The sequence below is a fragment of the Pseudophryne corroboree genome, chromosome 4, assembly GCF_028390025.1.
Source record: "Pseudophryne corroboree isolate aPseCor3 chromosome 4, aPseCor3.hap2, whole genome shotgun sequence".
NCBI lineage: Eukaryota > Metazoa > Chordata > Amphibia > Anura > Myobatrachidae > Pseudophryne > Pseudophryne corroboree.
Window position 1 is genome coordinate 439,194,001 of NC_086447.1, and position 14,352 is coordinate 439,208,352.

General features: G+C 41.5%; 2 pseudogenes; one reads left to right on the top strand and one right to left on the bottom strand.

Annotated features, from left to right (window-relative positions):
- Positions 1-1,009: 1,009 nt before the first annotated feature.
- On the bottom strand, positions 1,010-1,129 carry LOC134913845 (5S ribosomal RNA; annotated as a pseudogene).
- A 7,405-nt stretch (positions 1,130-8,534) lies between these two features.
- LOC134912027 (5S ribosomal RNA) lies at positions 8,535-8,654 on the top strand (annotated as a pseudogene).
- The last annotated feature ends 5,698 nt before the right edge of the window (positions 8,655-14,352 follow it).

Consider the following 14,352-nt stretch of genomic DNA (forward strand, 5'->3'; position numbering starts at 1 on the left):
ATTCCCATTAAGCCACACAGTATGAGCGAAATTTACATTACGCCGTACAGTATGAGCCGAAATTCACATTAAGTTACACAGTATGAGCCGAAATTCACATTACCCCACACAGTATGAGCCGAAATTCACATTACACCACACAGTATGAGCCGAAATTCACATTACCCCACACAGTATGAGCCGAAATTCACATTACGCCGCACAGAATGAGCCGAAATTCACATTACCCCACACAGTATGAGCCAAAATTCACATTACTTCACACAGTAGGAGCCAAAATTCACATTACCCCACACAGTATGAGCCAAATTCACATTACATCACACAGTATGAGAACTTAATGAGGAGACCGCACCGGTTGTAATAAATGAATAATGAAGTAATAAGATAGTTATCTCCCAAAAGAAGCCAACTTACTAATATGCAGGAAAGTCCTGTATTTAAAGTATCCCACACATGTTAGCAAAACAAAGTTGCCTATTTTATGTGCTGTGGGTTTACTGTTGGCGGTGCTCCCCTAGAGCCTGAATATTATACATTAATACCAAGAGAAGAAACAGATGACTCTGTTTGGGAAGCACTCTTACTCAGGAAGATAGATATATTGTACCTCAGTACACTGAAAAGATTTGAATAAATCAAATTAAATTCCGTGTTTTTTAGAGTTAGCGAAGTTCCTTCTGAGAATGAATAATAGCTATGCGAATTTATATGGAATATAAACTTATCCTATTGTTAAATACTGGATAAGTAATTAATAGTAGTGAACTGATGTTTGCTGTATATTAATTATGTGCTGAGGAAGGGTCCTCCCTTCTACCATTAATGACTGGGAAAACTTTATATATGAACCCTCATTCAGTCTGCATGTATCACATGGGAAAAAGTGGTATACGCAGGGAATTAAATCATTGGTTCATTCCGATTCCAAAAAAGCTTTTCCCCATTCTTTGTGGGTGATCACAATTAAGTGCCCTCGAGGGTTGGTATGTGTCTATATGGACAGATTATCTTGCAGCACCAAGATGTTCCCAGGTAGTCTCCTATCCTGGTACTGGTCCGGCCTTCCAATGCTTGGCTTCCAAGTTCGGAAGGATTTGGGCTTATCCAAAGGAGTATGGCCGCAAGATAGTCCTTATGACATCCCTCCACCTATTGGGCTTGTCTTAATAGGATATTGGTAAATGATGTTCCTCATATATGAAGGAGGACTCAATAATTCAGTATTCGGAGCAAGCCAAAAAAAATTTTGGTGGTACTTTCTGTGTGTTTGGGGCAGGTAGTGTTATAACAGATAAGACCAATTTGCTGTCACCGTTTCTCACCTCTGCTTTTCATCCATCATACCATTAGACATAGGGTGGAGAATGAGAGAGTGAGACACAAGCATAAGGTCTGAAGAAAGAAGATCAGAGCAGTCTGGGTGCTGTGCCTACTTGTAAGATTCTGTTGCAATGCCTTGCAGAACCTATACTTTGGTAGGTCCACAACAGACGACACACTCTTTGAGAAAATGTGCTAAGGATTGACAGTTTTAGTTAAGGCCGTGAGTCTATAGTGTATCAATATACTATGACATATAACTCTCATTAAACGTTAAGAGCAGCCAATTTTCTGTCACCAAGTGCTGCACAGATTCAAATAACACCTGCATCTGTTTCTGATTGTATCACACAGAAAGATACACTTTTGCAGACAGTCTAAATACCTCCATCTGATAATGTGGTCAAATACTTTGTTTATCAGTAACGACATTCAAACTGGCCATTCATGATCAAATACATCTATTACAAATCACGGCAATTAGAGTGGCCGTTCTTGTGAGTGGCAACTCACAGGTCCATTCTATTGTTGACTAATATGATGTTTTAGTTATACAAAATAATTGTGTCAAACTTGTCTGTGTCACTGATCTCTATAGACACTCAGTAATTAGACACATTTATGGTCAGTTATCTAGGCATACAAAGTGAAGACATGTGGGTTTATCCCTCTCAGTATGTATGTCTGTATGTTAAGTATGCTATAAAGTATTTATGACACCCGTCAGCATATGACCACCTCCCGATTTCGGGTGGTGTGTGTGACTTATTAGATAAGAACCATGTATCGTACTGGTATGATACCCTTGTCACCTGGTTGTCTGGTATAGATCTAGCTGGGGTGATGACTTGTCCGCCTCCGTTCTCGCCGCTCAGCCGAGCGGGTTACAGAAAGCAGCCCGTTCACCCGATCACGTGTGCGCACCACGTGATCGGCGCGTCTCCTGACGTACGTTTCGCGTAAGCTTGTTCACAGGGTGATTTTCTCGTAGCTATGGCTACCTTGATATAGGGAGCTACGTAAACTAATTGGCTGTACTGAGTGATTGACTCTTGTTGATAGCCAATGAAGGACCTGAGTAAAAACAGTCATTGATCTGATTGGTCCACTCTTAGTCCCTCTCGTATTATTCAGGCATTGCCACAGTTTTTATCAATGAATCAATTATGAGTGGGCTTCGTTTCTTTCTCTTTATATAGTAATTAAGTTATAAGTTAACTAAAGTGTATAGGGAAAGCATTGACAAGAGTAAGATAGGGAAAAATTTTTTATTATATATTGAAAATTAAAATTAATATTAAGCACTAAGGGGATTATAATAAATAACAATTAGAGTGCTTAATTACTGAATTAAGATGAATTGAGAAATATGTTGTGTTTATAGGAAAATATACATTCAATCATTATTTACACCATGATAATAGTTCTTTGCACAGTGCAGTGCATGGTCCATGTAGCCCATATTGCTTGATATATAGGCATTAGGGAGATTATTTGTTAGATTGATACTAACACTGTTACATAATCAAACCATTTCTAAGAAAGCTGGGTGCATGTATTAATGTGTGTATAAAACCGTGTGTAAAAAATATGTATATACGTGTACATTTGTGTATCCCGTGCCTAATTATAAACCAAAAACATATGTGTATGTGAGATACAGTGATACATGAATGTTTGTGTAGGAGGATTATTTGTTATAGTAAGATAAGGGAAAGATATCAGAAAAAGGAGAAAATAGAGAAAATAGGGGCTGTTTCTCTAATAATATCATGTGTTAACCTTGTGTTGTATTTTATTTGGGTCATAAATACACCCTTACGATTGTTTGAAAAGTGATGTTTAACTAATTTTTTATTTGTTAACAGAATAGGAAAAATTTGTTGTGATCGTAGTGAATTATAAATTGCGTTGTTGTCATATACTTTGTATATGACTGTTTAAGTGCTATATTCTATAATGTGTGTGTGGGTAATTTGAGATTGCAGTTAATCCTTGTAATATTCATGAAATATACATTTGTTTATTGTTCCTTAATTGTGAAAATTAATGGTGTGCAGGTAAGTTGGTGAAGAAAGAGGAAAAGGGGGGAAAAAGAAAAAAAAGGGGGAAAGGGGACACATAGGAAATACTTTTTGTATGAAAGGGTGTGAATTGTAACAGTGAGGATAATCCGTGTTTTTTATGTATTTATTTATTTATTTTTGCATTTTTATATTTTTTATATTTTCTTAAAGGAAAACCTAATATTTTACAGTATATACTATGAAAATACCTTATTTAGCGGAGAGGAAAACTTAATTTTCTACATTGTATACTATGAATATACCTTATTTAGCGGAGAGGACTAGAGTAAGGGAAGGTACGTTATTAGAATTTAAGTGAGGTTTGAAGCTGATGTATTCTTGGGACTTAGCTGAGAAATACCCCAAAATTTATATTTTCATTCATCCCTTGTGGTTGTAGTGTCCCTAATTTAAAAATCCATTCACTTTCCTTTCTTAGCAGGCAGTCGTTGATGTTGCCTCCACGTATTCCCAACCTTACTCTCTCCAGGCCAAATGCTCGCAGTTCCTCCCATTTGTTGTTGTGACACATGTAAAAATGACGGGCGACTGTGGTAAGCTGCTTCATCTTTGCTTTATCCGCCATTGCATTTCTTATTGTGCCAACGTGTTCGAGTATGCGTTGTTTAAGAGGTCTAGTGGTCATGCCCACATATCTTTTATTGCACAGGCATTGGATGCAGTAGATGACTCCTTCTGTGCGGCAATTGATGTAGTCCTGAATCTTCCAAGTTTTGCCATATTTGTCTTCCACTTCAGTAGTCATCTGTATGAATTTGCATGCTTTACAGCTGCCGCATGGATATGTGCCTACGGTTTGCTTCTTTTTGTCCGGTAATTTTTGAAAGTGGCTTTTAACCAATTGATCCTTGAGGTTTTTAGACCTCCGCCAGCTCATTGATACATGGGGACCCAAATTGTCGAATAACACTGGGTCAGTTCGGAGGACATGCCAATGCTTTTGTATGGCTTGTTTGATATTCTTCCATTCTTGGCAAAAGTCACCTACAAACCGTATTGTGGTGTCTTTCTTCTTTGCTTTTTGCCTAAAGATAATATCCTGTCTTTCGATTTTTGTTGTTGATCTCATGGCCTTTTTAATACTGGTATTGCTGTATCCTCTCTCCCGTAACCTGGCGGTTAGGTCTGAGCTTTGCTTTTTGAATTGTTGATCATCTGAGCAGTTCCTGCGAAGGCGCAGGAACTCTCCTTTGGGTATATTTTCAACTGTTGGGGGGAAGTGGGAGCTTGTCTGATGAAGGAGGGTGTTTGTTGCCGTTTGCTTCCTATATAGGCTGGTGGCGATCATCCCTTCTTGATTTTTGAAAATCATGAGGTCCAGGAATGGTATTTGTAGTTGACTGAAATTGTGGGTAAGACGGATATTGATTGTATTGTTATTGAGCAGTTTGATGAAATCATGTAGCAATTGTAAATTGCCTTCCCATATCATGAATACATCATCGATGTATCTTGCCCACATTACAACATTTGATGTGTATTTGTCATTCTCTGTTTTGAAGACTATCTCCTTCTCCCACCACCCGAGAAAGATATTCGCATAAGTAGGTGCACAGGCCGCCCCCATTGCAGTTCCTCTCGTCTGCAAAAAGAATTTGTCGTTAAAGACAAAGAAGTTGTGATGTAATACAAAATGTAACAGTTTGATCAAAAATATGTGAAACTCATCGCCACTTCTGTTTTGTAAGAAGTGTTCAACCGCTGCAATTCCATGTTTATGACTGATTGAAGTGTACAGTGCTTCGACATCTAATGATACAAAATATTGGTTGTCTTCAAGTCGTACATCATGTAATTTTCTAAGTATGTCCGCTGTATCTTGGATGTATGAGGGAAGGTCTAAGACATATTTCCTCAAATGTAGGTCCAAATAGATGCTGGCTTGTTCAGTTAACCCTCCAATGCCCGAAACAATTGGTCTGCCTGGGGGTGTGTGGATGTTCTTGTGAACTTTCGGTAGCATGTAGAAAGTAGGGATTCTCGGGTTGGGAACTTGTAGATATTGAGATTCTTGCTTTGTGATTGTGCCGTTGTTAAATGCTTGATCCACTATTTTATGATATAGTATTTTATAATTGTCTAGTGGACTGAGTAACAGTCTGCGATAGCAGTCTGTGGTTTCCAATTGTCGTTGCGCCTCCTGTATATATTGTATTTTGGGCCAAATTACGATGTTGCCCCCTTTGTCAGAAGGCTTTATTTCAACATCGTGCCAGTCCTGGATATCTTGTAGTGCCTTTTTCTCCTGAAGAGTAATATTGGAATATCCGCTATGTCTATTGGTGTGAATGATATCAAATTCTTTTGCTACTAATCTCATAAATACTTGGACTTCTGGACAAAGATGTTCAGGCGGAAAATACGTGGACTTTTTCTTGCATATAGGTCTCCCTGATGGCTCCGTATCTTCCCCATCTTCTAGGCATTGTTCTTCTTGTAGTTCTTGTAGAGTAGTTAGTGCCACTTGTTCCTGTAATGTCAAGGTTGCACTTTCCTCTTGTGTGCCATTTCGTGACAGTGGGGTCATGTGTAGTCCTTCATTGGTGGAAAACATTTTTGTCAGTAAAAGTTTTCTTCCGAATAGTTTTAGGTCTTTTTCCCATCTAAATCTGTTGAAGTGGCCTGTAGGGGAAAAGGTCAGACCCTTACTAAGGATGAGTTTCTGCGTTTCTGTGATAGAATGTTCTGAGAGGTTTATAATTTTGAGTTGATTCTCATGTTCTGTTTCATGTTGCATGTGTCCTGATACATTGGGAGTTAGTGTCTCCGAGTGTTGCGAGTCACGGGGGGGGAAGAGTTCCATTGTTGCTGTTGTCCCCTTTCCCTTTTTTTTCTTTTTCCCCCCTTTTCCTCTTTCTTCACCAACTTACCTGCACACCATTAATTTTCACAATTAAGGAACAATAAACAAATGTATATTTCATGAATATTACAAGGATTAACTGCAATCTCAAATTACCCACACACACATTATAGAATATAGCACTTAAACAGTCATATACAAAGTATATGACAACAACGCAATTTATAATTCACTACGATCACAACAAATTTTTCCTATTCTGTTAACAAATAAAAAATTAGTTAAACATCACTTTTCAAACAATCGTAAGGGTGTATTTATGACCCAAATAAAATACAACACAAGGTTAACACATGATATTATTAGAGAAACAGCCCCTATTTTCTCTATTTTCTCCTTTTTCTGATATCTTTCCCTTATCTTACTATAACAAATAATCCTCCTACACAAACATTCATGTATCACTGTATCTCACATACACATATGTTTTTGGTTTATAATTAGGCACGGGATACACAAATGTACACGTATATACATATTTTTTACACACGGTTTTATACACACATTAATACATGCACCCAGCTTTCTTAGAAATGGTTTGATTATGTAACAGTGTTAGTATAAATCTAACAAATAATCTCCCTAATGCCTATATATCAAGCAATATGGGCTACATGGACCATGCACTGCACTGTGCAAAGAACTATTATCATGGTGTAAATAATGATTGAATGTATATTTTCCTATAAACACAACATATTTCTCAATTCATCTTAATTCAGTAATTAAGCACTCTAATTGTTATTTATTATAATCCCCTTAGTGCTTAATATTAATTTTAATTTTCAATATATAATAAATTTTTTTTCCCTATCTTACTCTTGTCAATGCTTTCCCTATACACTTTAGTTAACTTATAACTTAATTACTATATAAAGAGAAAGAAACGAAGCCCACTCATAATTGATTCATTGATAAAAACTGTGGCAATGCCTGAATAATACGAGAGGGACTAAGAGTGGACCAATCAGATCAATGACTGTTTTTACTCAGGTCCTTCATTGGCTATCAACAAGAGTCAATCACTCAGTACAGCCAATTAGTTTACGTAGCTCCCTATATCAAGGTAGCCATAGCTACGAGAAAATCACCCTGTGAACAAGCTTACGCGAAACGTACGTCAGGAGACGCGCCGATCACGTGGTGCGCACACGTGATCGGGTGAACGGGCTGCTTGCTGTAACCCGCTCGGCTGAGCGGCGAGAACGGAGGCGGACAAGTCATCACCCCAGCTAGATCTATACCAGACAACCAGGTGACAAGGGTATCATACCAGTACGATACATGGTTCTTATCTAATAAGTCACACACACCACCCGAAATCGGGAGGTGGTCATATGCTGACGGGTGTCATAAATACTTTATAGCATACTTAACATACAGACATACATACTGAGAGGGATAAACCCACATGTCTTCACTTTGTATGCCTAGATAACTGACCATAAATGTGTCTAATTACTGAGTGTCTATAGAGATCAGTGACACAGACAAGTTTGACACAATTATTTTGTATAACTAAAACATCATATTAGTCAACAATAGAATGGACCTGTGAGTTGCCACTCACAAGAACGGCCACTCTAATTGCCGTGATTTGTAATAGATGTATTTGATCATGAATGGCCAGTTTGAATGTCGTTACTGATAAACAAAGTATTTGACCACATTATCAGATGGAGGTATTTAGACTGTCTGCAAAAGTGTATCTTTCTGTGTGATACAATCAGAAACAGATGCAGGTGTTATTTGAATCTGTGCAGCACTTGGTGACAGAAAATTGGCTGCTCTTAACGTTTAATGAGAGTTATATGTCATAGTATATTGATACACTATAGACTCACGGCCTTAACTAAAACTGTCAATCCTTAGCACATTTTCTCAAAGAGTGTGTCGTCTGTTGTGGACCTACCAAAGTATAGGTTCTGCAAGGCATTGCAACAGAATCTTACAAGTAGGCACAGCACCCAGACTGCTCTGATCTTCTTTCTTCAGACCTTATGCTTGTGTCTCACTCTCTCATTCTCCACCCTATGCCTAATGGTATGATGGATGAAAAGCAGAGGTGAGAAACGGTGACAGCAAATTGGTCTTATCTGTTATAACACTACCTGCCCCAAACACACAGAAAGTACCACCAAAATTTTTTTTGGCTTGCTCCGAATACTGAATTATTGAGTCCTCCTTCATATATGAGGAACATCATTTACCAATATCCTATTAAGACAAGCCCAATAGGTGGAGGGATGTCATAAGGACTATCTTGCGGCCATACTCCTTTGGATAAGCCCAAATCCTTCCGAACTTGGAAGCCAAGCATTGGAAGGCTGGACCAGTACCAGGATAGGAGACTACCTGGGAACATCTTGGTGCTGCAAGATAATCTGTCCATATAGACACATACCAACCCTCGAGGGCACTTAATTGTGATCACCCACAAAGAATGGGGAAAAGCTTTTTTGGAATCGGAATGAACCAATGATTTAATTCCCTGCGTATACCACTTTTTCCCATGTGATACATGCAGACTGAATGAGGGTTCATATATAAAGTTTTCCCAGTCATTAATGGTAGAAGGGAGGACCCTTCCTCAGCACATAATTAATATACAGCAAACATCAGTTCACTACTATTAATTACTTATCCAGTATTTAACAATAGGATAAGTTTATATTCCATATAAATTCGCATAGCTATTATTCATTCTCAGAAGGAACTTCGCTAACTCTAAAAAACACGGAATTTAATTTGATTTATTCAAATCTTTTCAGTGTACTGAGGTACAATATATCTATCTTCCTGAGTAAGAGTGCTTCCCAAACAGAGTCATCTGTTTCTTCTCTTGGTATTAATGTATCACACAGTATGAGCCGATATTCACATTATACCATACAGTATGAGCCGAAATTCACATTACCTCCACACAGTATGAGCCAAAATTCACATTACGTCACACAGTATGAGCTGAAATTCACATTACCCCACACAGTATGAGCTGAAATTCACATTACCCCACACAGTATGAGCCGAAATTCACATTACGCCACACAATATGAGCCGAAATTCACATTATGCTACACCATAGGAGCTGAAATTCACATTCACCACACAAAATGAGCCGAAATTCACATTACCACACACAGTATGAGCCGAAATTCACATTACGCAGCACAGTATGAGCCAAAATTCACATTACGCCGCACAGTATGAGCCGAAATTCACAATACCCCGCACAGTATGAGCCGAAATTCACATTACGCAGCACAGTATGAGCCGAAATTCACATTACGCAGCACAGTATGAGCCAAAATTCACATTACGCCGCACAGTATGAGCCGAAATTCACATTACCCCACACAGTATGAGCCGAAATTCACATTACGCAGCACAGTATGAGCCGAAATTCACATTATGCCGTACAGTATGAGCCGAAATTCACATTACGCCACACAGTATGAGCCGAAATTCACATTACCCCACACAGTATGAGCTGAAATTTACATTACCCCACACAGTATGAGCCGAAATTCACATTACGCAGCACAGCATGAGCCGAAATTCACATTGTGCCATACAGTATGAGCCGAAATTCACATTACCCCACACAGTATGAGCCAAAATTCACATTACGCAGCACAGTATGAGCCGAAATTCACATTATGCCGTACAGTATGAGCCGAAATTCACATTACGCCACACAGTATGAGCCGAAATTCCCATTACGCCACACAGTATGAGCAAAATTCACATTACCCCACACAGTATGAGCCAAATTCCCATTAAGCCACACAGTATGAGCGAAATTTACATTACGCCGTACAGTATGAGCCGAAATTCACATTAAGTCACACAGTATGAGCCGAAATTCACATTACCCCACACAGTATGAGCCGAAAATAAGAATTTACTCACCGGTAATTCTATTTCTCGTAGTCCGTAGTGGATGCTGGAAACTCCGTAAGGACCGTGGGGAATAGACGGGCTCCGCAGGAGACTGGGCACGCTAAAAGAAAGATTAGGTACTATCTGGTGTGCACTGGCTCCTCCCTCTATGCCCCTCCTCCAGACCTCAGTTAAGGAAACTGTGCCCGGAAGAGCTGACACAACAAGGAAAGGATTTGGAATCCAGGGTAAGACTCATACCAGCCACACCAATCACACTGTACAACTTGTGATAACCATACCCAGTTAACAGTATGAACAACAACTGAGCCTTAGTAACAGATGGCTCATAACAATAACCCTTTAGTTAAGCAATAACTATATACATGTATTGCAGAAAGTCCGCACTTGGGACGGGCGCCCAGCATCCACTACGGACTACGAGAAATAGAATTACCGGTGAGTAAATTCTTATTTTCTCTGACGTCCTAGTGGATGCTGGGAACTCCGTAAGGACCATGGGGATTATACAAAGCTCCCAAATGGGCGGGAGAGTGCGGATGACTCTGCAGCACCGAATGAGCAAAGGCAAGGTCCTCCTCAGCCAGGGTATCAAACTTGTAGAACTTAGCAAATGTGTTTGAACCCGACCAAGTAGCAGCTCGGCAAAGCTGTAAAGCCGAGACCCCTCGGGCAGCCGCCCAAGAAGAGCCCACCTTCCTTGTGGAATGGGCTTTTACGGATTTAGGATGCGGTAACCCTGCCGCAGAATGAGCTTGCTGAATCGTGTTACAGATCCAGCGCGCAATAGTTTGCTTTAAAGCCGGAGCACCCAGTTTGTTGGGTGCATGCAGGATAAACAGCGAGTCAGTTTTCCTGACTCCAGCCGTCCTGGCTACATAGATTTTCAAAGCCCTGACTACGTCCAGCAACTTGGAAGCCTCCAAGTCCCGAGTAGCCGCAGGCACCACAATAGGTTGGTTCAAATAAAACGCTGATACCACCTTTGGGAGAAATTGGGGACGAGTCCTCAATTCTGCCCTGTCCATATGGAAGATCAGATACGGGCTTTTACATGACAAAGCCGCCAATTCTGACACACGCCTAGCTGAAGCCAAGGCCAACAGCATGACCACCTTAAACGTGAGATACTTTAGCTCCACAGTCTTAAGTGGCTCAAACCAGTGTGATTTCAACGTTAAGATCCCAAGGTGCCACTGGAGGCACAAAAGGGGGCTGAATATGCAGCACTCCCTTAACAAACGTCTGAACTTCAGGCAGTGAAGCCAGTTCTTTTTGAAAGAAAATAGATAGGGCCGAAATCTGGACCTTTATGGATCCTAATTTTAGGCCCATAGTCACTCCTGACTGTAGGAAGTGCAGGAATCGACCCAGCTGGAATTCCTCTGTAGGGGCCTTACTGGCCTCACACCAAGCAACCTATTTTCGCCATATATGGTGATAATGTTTTGCTGTCACGTCTTTCCTAGCCTTTATCAGCGTAGGAATAACTTCATCCGGAATGCCCTTTTCCGCTAGGATCCGGCGTTCAACCGCCATGCCGTCAAACGCAGCCACGGTAAGTCTTGGAACAGACAGGGCCCCTGCTGCAACAGGTCCTGTCTGAGAGGCAGAGGCCATGGGTCCTCTGAGATCATTTCTTGTAGTTCTGGGTACCAAGTTCTTCTTGGCCAATCCGGAACGATGAGTATAGTTCTTACTCCTCTCTTTCTTACTATCCTCAGTACCTTGGGTATGAGAGGAAGAGGAGGGAACTGTTAGGTTCCTGGTGCTCAGAACAAGGGAGATGTTATAAAGTGAGTCCAGAGCACCAGGACGTAATATTGGATTTGGAGAAATGGAACGGGAATAGCCCCTGGCACCCTACCTCCGTTGTTTTACCCGTGTTGTCAATTCACGCTTGCAGGACTATGGTTTCTTGGGCCCATGGCAGCCGCGTTTGAAGGGCGGATTAGGTCTGCCCAACTCCGATGCCCCCTCAGGTCTTAAAGAGAGACAAAGCGTGAACTGAGACAGGGTAATAACAAGGGGCCCTCTAACTGAAACAACCAAAGCCAGGGGCTACTAACTAGGCTAAAACTAAATGTATGTGCGGCTTGCCGCCAAAGGATAAGAACAACAAAGGAAATGCTGACCACACGCCGACACAATACTTTTGTGTACCGGCGGTGACAGCATAAGCAGAACCCTCTGCAAAACACCAGTGACAGATACAACCAAGGAATACAGCGGCCTAGGCCGACGGACGCGGCAAAGCCACTACTCACGGAACCGGTACAAATACTGGCAAACGGACAGGAACCCCCAATGCTGCCGACACAGACTCTCAGAACTGGAGGACAGGCAGAATCCCAAACGACAGACCGGTGGACACCAAGAAGCCAGAAACTCGACCAGGCATAGGCAAAGCCACAGGACTTCTGGACAGGAACGCTTCATGGCAGGACACGGGATCAGACACAGGAATCGACACAGGGACTGACACAGGAATCGACACAGGAAGCAGCTAGACAGACACTGCTAGACAGGAGCTCAGGAACTGGCAGGAACAAGCTCAGAACTCAAGCACTCTGGAAGACTGGAAACCTAGAAATATCACCAGCGTCTGTGAATTGCACTCAGCCAGCATATAACAGAGAGGCCTAATTAATTATGTCACGCAGCTGCCCCGTTGCATGACTCCAAACTGACAAGATGCAATTAGCAGACAGGTGAGACCAACCACATGGAAACAGGCTGCAATTACACAGACTCACCACTGACAGTAAACAAATATCTTCTAAACCAGAGCAAAAGGAAATCCTGGCCTGCAAGAGAACTATAAACATAAAATAGGAATGAACCACTACCTGTGGTTCATAACAGTATCCTCTCCTTAAGGGTGAGCTCCGAGCACCCCATGACACCCACGGGGAACATAAACAAAATGAAACATAGGAATGAGCCACAGCCGTGGCTCATAACATTACCCCCCCCCCCCCCCTTGAGGAGGGGTCAAAGGACCCCAAAATTCAGACTATCCAAAACAAGGGATACAAAAAAAAACCTGACACACTGGTCTAACAGACAAGAAAACAGAAACAAGCTGTAACAACAGCTTGTAACAGTGCCCTCCCCTTGACGATGGCCACTGGACACAAGACAAGGAAAAAATATTTTTTTATTTTTTTTTTAATCAAGGCAAGACTCAAAAATTATTTCTTTTTCTTCTTCTTCTTCTTCTTCTTCTTCTTCTTCTTTTTACAAAGCTCTTTAGGTCTGACCAAGGTAATTCCCCAAACATTGTCTGAACTGATGGTACCACCCAGCAAGGCTGCGTTCAAATCAGAAATGGGTTTCTTACCCTTGGGAACTGAACTTTCAGGCAAAGTACTCCTATTAGAAGAAGAAGACAGAAAAGCACATCCTGCAGTCAAAACAACGGGCTGAGACTCTTGTGCCGAGTTTACAGTATTTGGTGGACTCTCAGCAGACAAGACGGGTGACTTAGAGGAACCTGAACCAATTTCTTTGGAACCATATCTTTTAATAACTGCATCACTGAATGCTGGGGGATCCTGAAGAATGGGATCTTCAGCTTTCATTAGGCTGGTCGCCCACTCAAAAGGCTCTCCTCTAAAGGAATAAATCAGATAGAGCACAAGGTTCTCTGAAGTGATGCCCAGAAATGGTCTAGATAACATAATGATGTAATAGTGTTTGAAAAGCGCCAGAAATTGGACTAAGTCCCCATCAAAGATTATGGATGTTGAGATATCAACAGAGTCAGGATCTGTTTCCTTCCCATCTGACTGACTAGAGTGCTTTGCTAGGACCTGGTCACTATTGACCTTACTCGAGGCTGAGACTCTCTGAACCCCACCCGGGGCAGTGACTTTCTGAACCCCACCCGGGGCAGTGACTTTCTGAACCCCACCCGGGGCAGTGACCTTCGGGAACCCCGCTGGGGTCAGCACCTCGGATTCTTTTACTGGGACCGAGCCGTCGGCCTCCCCCACTGGGACCGAGCAATCGGCCTCCCTCACTGGGACTGAGCCATCGGCTTCTCTCACTGGGACTGAGCCATTGGCCTCCCTCTCTGAGTCGATAATTATCGAAACTCCTCCCGGGACTATGACTTCCGGGACTTTTGCTGAAGCTATAACCTTTAGAACCTCCACTAACGCTATGCCTCTT